Source organism: Petaurus breviceps, unplaced genomic scaffold, assembly GCF_028583685.1.
Source record: "Petaurus breviceps papuanus isolate PSGF00001 unplaced genomic scaffold, PetGlider_PUasm1.0 90740, whole genome shotgun sequence".
Classification (NCBI taxonomy): domain Eukaryota; kingdom Metazoa; phylum Chordata; class Mammalia; order Diprotodontia; family Petauridae; genus Petaurus; species Petaurus breviceps.
In genome coordinates, this window is record NW_027187330.1 from 4,985,651 (window position 1) to 4,994,229 (window position 8,579).

The window sequence follows — 8,579 nt, forward strand, 5'->3', positions numbered from 1 at the left end:
AAGGAAGGAAGGAAGGAAGGAAGGAAGGAAGGAAGGAAGGAAGGAAGAAGGAAGGAATGGAGGGAGGGGAGAAGGAAGGAAAGGAGGGAGGGGAGAAGGGAGAAAAGAAAGGAGGGAGGGAAGAAGGAAAAGAGAGAGGAAGGAAGGGAGGGAGGAAGAGAAAAGGGAGGGAGGGAGGAAGGGGGAAAAGGAGGAAGGTAGGAAGAAAGAAAGATAGAGAGGAAGGAAAGGAGGAAAAAAGGAAAAAATCATTTATTAAGTTCCTATTATTTGCTAAATACTTTACAAATATTATCTCATTTGATTCCCTCAATGACCCTGGGAGATGGGTCCTATTATTAATCATCCCCATTATATAATTGGAAAAACTGAGGCAGCCAGAAGTTCAATGATTTGCCCAGGGCGACACAGCTAGTAAGTGTCTGAGGCCAGATTTAGAGTCTGTTGTTCCTGACTCTAGACCTACTTTGCCACAAAGGTGTCCACGTCATTCTGACTATGAGGTCAGTCCCTTATCTATTATGATTGGCTTCCTCTCTACTCTGATTTCCCTATATACTATAGCAAATGAAATAACATACATAAAAAGCCTTGCAAATGACAAAACACTATATAATGCTAGTTAATATTGCTAGTAGTAGTAATTGTCTCCTGCTCTGAAAAATCACATGCAAATTACTGTTGGAGTAATCTAACATATACCACTAAATGCCTTTCTTCAGAGAAAGAAAGCAAAGAATGAATGGACAGATGGATGAATGAGTGAATTAGTAATTTAATATTAAATGCCCATGTTTCAGGTACTATGCCAGGCACTATAAGTCACATAAGTGACCTTGCATTCCAATAGGACAATACTATCCTGATAGCTTGACTGCTGAGTGGATTTCCTGGGGGTGGTACTAGAGGAGGGAGATGGTCTCTGGAGGTCATTCTGAAGTCCAGGGGTCACCATTCCTAGTAGAGAGTAGCAACAAGGCATTTTCAAGGCAGAAGCTGATGAAACAAGCATAGCTCTGGAATTATAGAATGTAGGTTCAAATCTTGTACCGTGTGTCCAACCCTGGCTGATTAGACAAGGTTGGAAGGCTCTACCACAGGTTGGTCACAAATAGTCTATATGAACTTTTGGAGTAGAGATGTCTCTAAATCTGTGCATCTCACATTTCTTCTGAGCTACTGAAATTCTGCTTTGCTCATAGAGCACAGTGCCTTCTTTGATGAGGGCATGTCATGCTGGGCCAGTGTCTCTCCCATGTCTTACAACTGATTCCAAAGTTCTTCAAAGAGACCTTGAAAATGTCCTTGTATTGCTTTTTTTTTTTTGCTTTTTTTTGGGCAGGGGAGGGTAGGGCAATTGAGGTTAAGTGACTTGCCCAAGGTCACATGGCTAGTTTTTGTGTTGTGTCTAAGGTCAGTTTTGAACTCAGGTCCTCCTGAGTCCAGGGCTGGTGCTCTATTCACTGCTCCACCTAGCTGCCCCTTGTATTGCTTTTTCTGACCACCATGTGAGTGCCTGCCTCATGTGAATTCTCCATAAAATAGTCTTTTTAGGTAAACATATGTTTGGCATTCAAACAGTGTAGCCAGTCCATCTGAAGTTTGAATTCTTGGAAGTTCAGCTGGAGAAAGGATCTCAGTAATCTTACTTTGACAGGTGATCTTCACAATCTTCCTAAGGCAATTCAAATGGAAGCAATTACGTTTTCCAGCATGGCATTGATATATTGTCCAGGTATCCCAGGTATACAACAATGAGGTCAGCATAAAGGCTCTGTAGATCTTCAGCTTGGTAGGCAGTCCAATAACTCTTATCTCCCACACTTTCCTTTGGAGCCTCCCAAATACTAAGCTAGCTCTGGCAGTATGTGTGCCAACCTAATCCTTATGTGCACAGCTTTGGAAAGTATACTGCCAAGGTAATCAAACTTATGCACAGCAGTCAGTATTTCTCCACTTTCTGTAACTGATGGTTCCATGTATGCATGGTGTGGTGCTGGTTGGTAGAGAACCTCTATTTTTTAGTGTTGAATGTCAGAGCAAAATTAGCACAAGTAATGGAGAATCAATTCATATTTTGTTGCATCACAGCCTCAGAGGCTACATTGAGTATACAATCATTTGCAAGCAAAAAGTCAAGCACCAAATCTCCCTCCATTTCAGTCTTGGCTTGCAGCCTTTTCAAGTTAAATAGTTTACCATCAGTGCAGTAGCTGACCTTGATGCCATTTTCATTCTTGCTGAAGGTGTCTGACAACACTGCTGAAAACATTATAGCATGGGAGCAAGCACACAGCCCTGCTTCACTCCACTGGTGACTGGGAAAGCACAAGAGCATCATCCATTATCCAGAACCCAGGCAAGCATGCTGTTGTGGATCTGGCATATAATACTGATGCACTTCTCCAGGCAACAGAATTTTGCCATGATTTTCCACAGAATTTTCCATCTAGATATCATAAGTCAAATGGGTAATAATAAGTGTGACAATGTCCACAGTGAAGCTTCTGTTGCCATTTCACCCTCTTGCTCCTTTGTCTCACCACATCTAGTCCTTCTCTCTCATGACTTCTAGTTGGTTGATAGAGAGGAATTCTCTAAAGTGTTAGTTCCTTACTTTCCCCTTCTAGTCACCATCCTCTATGACTCAGTGGTGGAGATATCAAAGGCCAATCTCACTGCCATCTTCAAAACTTATATTCTTTTTTACCAACTGTCAGGTGAATCTGAAAGATCAAGAAATACCCAGTTGAACCCCACTATTGTCATTGTGTCCTCTTTCATGTTAGCTCATGAGCATGTATTATTAAAACAAGTTCCTTCAAAATCCCTTCTGTAGAATAAGGGAAATGGCACTGAATTTGAAGGTTCCAGACATGTCTCTGGTTGTCCCTTGGCCAGTCCACTTCTCTCTGAACCTCAGTTTTCTCATCTGTAAAATAAGAGGATTGAACTACATGACTTCTATGGTCCCTTTAAATCTATGATTTGCCAGATAACCTCAGATTCTATTTTAGAGCTGGTAATGATGGGGCGCTGGGGCACTTGGGTGCTTGTGCTTGGACCCCAATTCTAAGATCACATTTTTTCCTAGCCTCAAAAATTATTCCTGACAGTTTCCTCCCCAGCCCAAGGACACTATGCCTGGCAATAACTTATGAGTGGGCCCCAGTAAAACAAGCTACCTTTCTCCATCACAAAGACAAGCTGACCTCTGAAGAAATCCTCTTGTAAAAACAGTATGATCTTGTAACTACAGAATTATCATGTATTGATTCCCAAAGTTATATTCAGTCCAGAGGTCAAGCTATAGACATCAACTCTTAAAGCTATCTTACTACAGTCATAAAACACCAAAAATACACCCTTGAGCAACTCTTTCCCCTGGTTTCCAGTAGTGAATGACTCCTGTGACCAAGGTTGTAAGTTTTCACCTAATTAGCATATCTTCCAGATAGTCTACTACTTTTACTATATAAACTTCAGCATCATTCCCCTTAAGTGGTAAGTTCCCTAAAGAGCTCTGCCCACCATATTGGCATTACAATAAAACTTTGCCACCTTGATTTAAAGAATGCTTGAGTCTGTGAATTCATTCCAGATGACTCTCTCCCTATACTTCAGTCCTTGAGGGGTCCCTGAACCCCAAACTGCATCAGTAAGAAACCATCTAGTCCAGCTCTTTTCAGTTTTACTAATGAGGTAACTGAAGTTCAGAAAAGGAAAGTGATTTGCAAAGATCACATAGCAAATCAGTGATGATGTGAGCATATTATCTTTGTTTCTTGACTGCTCACTCAATCCCACGTTCTAGTCCGGTATTCTTTGGTTAGCATTCAGTCAATCAACAAGCATTTGTTAAGCTCTTGTGTCTGGCCCTGGGGACTCAAAGAAAGACAGAAACACTATTACCACCCTCAAGAAGTTCATTTTCTAATGGGGGTGAGAACATACAAAAAACTGTAAATATAACTTGTATGCAGTATGAATAAATGGTCATCTTGGAGAGAAAGCATTAGCAGTGTGTATAAGGAAGGAGAAACCTCTGCAGGAGGGGAGTTTTAAGAGACTGTTAGAATTGTTTGGAGGGAATCAGAGTTAAGTGACTTGCCAGGGTCATATAACTAGTAAATGTCAAAGCCAAATTTGAACTCAGGTCCTCCTGACTCCAGGGTCAATGCTCTATCCACTACACCACCTCGCTGCCCCAAGATTTTGTTACAATTGTGAAAACAAGGGGCAGCAAGGTCCCACAGAACACTGGCCCTGGAGTCAGGAGGACCTGAATTCAAATCTAGCCTCAGATATTTAACACACTAGCTGTGTGACCTTGGGCAAGTTACTTAACCCCAATTGCCTTGCTTTCCCCCCTCCAAAAAAAAAAAAGGATTGTGAGAACACTCAGAGGACTCTGCCTCATGCAGTATTGCACATAGAAAGCCCTTAATAAATGTTTGTTGAGTCAAATTGAATTGCCCATGCTGGGGTGGGGAACCTGTGATGTCAAGGCCACATGTGGCCTTCTAGGTTCCTGGGTGTAACCTTTTGACTGAGTTCAAGTTTTACAGAACACACTCTTTTATTAAGAGGCTTTGCTCTGTGAAGTCTGGATTCAGTCAAAGGGCTGCCCTTAAGGACCTGGAGGGCCACATGTGGCCTCAAGGTCACAGATTCCCCACCCCTGGCCCTATTACTGAAAACTAGCAACAGTTGTCTACAAAGCTGGCTGGGGGGAGGGGGGGCAGCGCTCACTAAACTGCCTTTTTTTCATCACTGTCCCCCAAAGTGGCTGTTTACAAAAAGGACAGAGGGCAGATAGTTCCCATTTCCCAGTCAGTGCTCATGGCCGGATCCTGCTGTTCATGGCTGGATCCTGCTGTTCATGGCTGGATCCAGCTGCTGTGTGGACTGACTGACTCTTCCAGATCCTGAGATGTGTTTTCTAATCCACTCCTCAGTTTCTTCTCTTCCAGAGAAGTAGAAGGTCAGTATTCCAGAGAGTGAGAATTTGTTTTTTTCCCCACACCCTTAGAGAACCCTTCCTGTGGGAAGGTTTCCATTCTCCAGAGATTAGAATGAGAATCCCTACCCCAAGGGATTCAAGGAAATAGTTCTGGGAGATTACCAAACTGTTATCTCCCACCCCCTTTCTGTAGGGGGTATTAGTTGAAGATTCTTAAGCCTTGCACAGCCTCACACAAAGATAATGGAAATTCTCTTTTCCTATCCAAGACCTCCAACTAAACTACATCCTGCATTAGGGAGAAGGTGGGGAGTTGGGAGGAGCTAAAAGAAGAGAAGAGTCTGTCCTTACTAGGGGTAGTGTTATTATGCCAGAACAGGCACTAGATAAAATTTTACTAAGCGAAAAATGGACTAGGAGATTCAGTATGTGGAAAAATTTGGTCTTTAGTATCCCTCCCAACTTTCTGTCCATAACCTGCCTATGGAAATAACCTTTTCAGAAGCACTTAATCACCTCAGTTATCCATATCACCTGGTATCCATACCTGCAGGGTCTCTGAGTTTGTTGGTGGTGAGTTGTTTTCAGTCATGTCCAACTCTTCCTGACCCCATTTGGGGTTTTCTTGGCAAAGATACTGAAGTGGTTTGCCATTTTCTTCTCCAGCTCATTTTACAGATGAGGAAACTGAAGCAAACAGGGTTAAATTTCTTGCCTAGAGGCATACAGGTAGCAAGTGTCTGAGGTCAGATTTGAACTCAGGAAGATGAGTCTTCCTGACTCCAGGCTCAGCCCTCTATCCACTGTGCCACCTAGCTGCGCTTTGGAAAGTACAATTTAAATGTAATGGTGGTAGTGGTGGTGGTGGTGGTGATGAGGAGGAGGAGAATGAAGATGATGAAGATGATGATGAAGATGATGATGTTCCTACAGACCCCTCTGGCCCTAGCTCTTTCTCACTCCTCTTATTGGGAAGACAAAAAGCAACAGATCAGAGAACCCAGGCAATTCTTGGAGTACACTCCAAGATGTCAATATCCATTCTCTTGAACAAAGCCTTAGTGTGTATTCTAGAACAATACTTTGCTGGGACAGAATCTCCTTTACAACTGACAAGTGGGTTCCTAGCCTTTGGCTTGGAGGCCTCTTACTGAAGGGGAGTCTAGCCCCTTCAGAAATAATCCTTTCTGCTTTGTGAGAGCTCTAACGCTTAGGAACTCTTTTCCTGGAAGGAAGGTGACAGGTCTGGAGCTTGCCTCTAATTCTGCCCTCTGGAGTGATGCAGAACAAAGCAATACCTTCTTCCCTGGCAAAGCCTCTCAGATACTGGAAGCTAGCGTATTCCTTTCTCATCTTTATCTTTTTCTAGGCTAAACATCTTCAGTTCCTTCAACAGATCCCTTCTACTGTGTGATCTCAAAAGCATTCACTGACTGCCCCCTCTAGACACACTCCTGCTTATCAAGGCCTTTCCTCAAGTGGGCAGGAATACAGGACCCAACACTCTGGTGGTAGTAGCTTGATGCATACAATGGGACTATCACCTCCTCAGTCCGGACACCAGGCCTTTCCTAATGAAGCCTAAAATTAATTTGGCCATTTTTTGGGTAGCTACGGTATACTGTTGATTCTTATGGAGTTGGCACTGCCCTAAAACCTCTTAGACCTTTTTCAGACAAACTACTGCATTTTATCCTTGGGAGTTGAATTCTTTTAAAGTCAGTTGTAAGATTTTGCATTTATTTCTAATCCATTGTATCTTATTAGATACAATCCAGTCTTCTAGCATACCAAGATTGTTTTGAATCCTAACTCTGTCATCAATGTGTTTGATAGGTATCCCTCCCCATTTTCTGTCTTGTGCAAACCTTGCAAGTATGTCCTCTTGGATTTTATCCAAGTTATTGACAAAAATGTTAACGACACATGGTCAAGCAGAGCTTCTAGGGTACTCCATTAGGTACTGTTTTCCAAAGTAAGGTGGAACCCACATCTATGCTTTGATTTTAGTCATTCAACAAGTTTTGAATCCACCTAAATATGTTACTGTGTAGCATACATCTCTCCAACTTCCTCACAAGATTCCTTCTAGAGTAATGTGGTGTTTTGTTGGCAGTGAATTCATATCCATGTATGTATGTGTATGTATATACATATAATGTACATATGCAAACATATTTATACACATATGTATATGCACATGTATATGTATATAACTGTGTTAAGAGTGAGCCTACTTTACCTAGAGACCAATGTAGAGTAGGAAAAAGTATATGCCCCTGGTGTATTGAAGGGAAAGTTTGTACTTTATTCTTGTTATAGCTTTGAAGTTAATTTCCTTTCTAAAAATTAATTGATCTTAAGTGATTAAATGGAATTGGGGCTAGTCACTAGCACAAAACAAGTAGTAAAAAAAAAACATTAAGTGCTTACTCTGTATCAGAGACTGTGCCTTAGCACTGCTAACAGTAATGGGTGGAGAGGGAACCCAGTATGTCAGGGTGTGAGACAAAGGCAATAGAGAAGAGACACCTCACAGATCATTTAGGGTGCCCTAGAACACTGATAGGCAGATGTAGCAGCCTGACTTTGAGATGGTGGGCTATATAGGATAGATAGAAAGAAAGAAAGATAGGTAGATAGATAGATGATAGATAGACAGACAGATAGATAGATAGATAGATAGATAGATAGATAGATAGATAGATAGATAGATGATAGATAGACAGACATGTATATGTATATATATGTTACATACACATATATACATATACACACATATTTGTAGTCTTGTGGAAATAGGAGACTTTTTGGGTAGAAACAATTCTAATGTGTGATTCCTTTATTTCTCAGTAAACAGCACTATAACCAAATTTAGAAACAATTACCGGGTCACAAAGGACAATTTGAAAACTTTTCAGAACTTCTTAAGATTGGGAATGAACTCTTAGATTGAGCATATGATTTCGCTTTGATGCAATTCTTTTCTGCTGCCAAGGCAGAGTGGCCAAGTATTAGGCTGTGGTGACTCCATAATTCCTTGGTCTTATATATCTGTCTTGCAGGAGCTGTCCAAATACTGTTCTTAACTTGAAGAGGGTAGAATTGTCTTCCCAACACCAAACACCAAGATTATCATTTAAAATAGAAATTGACTGTGCTATTAATTTGTGGGAACAAAGCAATGAAGCTGTGGCCATAGGGCATCATTTATCTAGGAAGAAGAGATAATTTATAAACTTGAGGGGTATTAAAAAATGCAGTCCTGAGTGGGGTGATGTCAAGTTCCTTTGGATCAACCAAGGACTTCAAGGTGAGGTTCTGTAGAATAGTGGTCAGGAACAGAAACACCTCCATTTGAGCCAGGCCCTCTCCAAGATAGAGGCGTTTTCCTAAAAGGAACCAAAGAGTCTGCTTCAGGATATCCATTTAATTGAATTCTACATCAAGAGAGACTTAAACGTATTGATCAAGGAAAAGATGATAGGAGAGATGCGGTGAGTTATCTTAAGTTAGGCTCTCATTGTTGGTCTGTGGAGATGGAAGTGAATTAGAGAGGCCAAGCATACCTGGTGGTCTCATTGTCAGATAAGCCGGGAAGGAAGTAGGTGCTAAT

At 41.5% G+C, this 8,579-nt stretch overlaps 1 protein-coding gene across 1 annotated transcript in view; it reads right to left on the minus strand.

Moving 5' to 3' along the window:
* Positions 1–8,579, minus strand: part of CPN1 (carboxypeptidase N subunit 1) — a 472,336-nt gene that overhangs the window by 53,993 nt on the left and 409,764 nt on the right. The gene's annotated exons all lie outside the window — the stretch shown is intronic.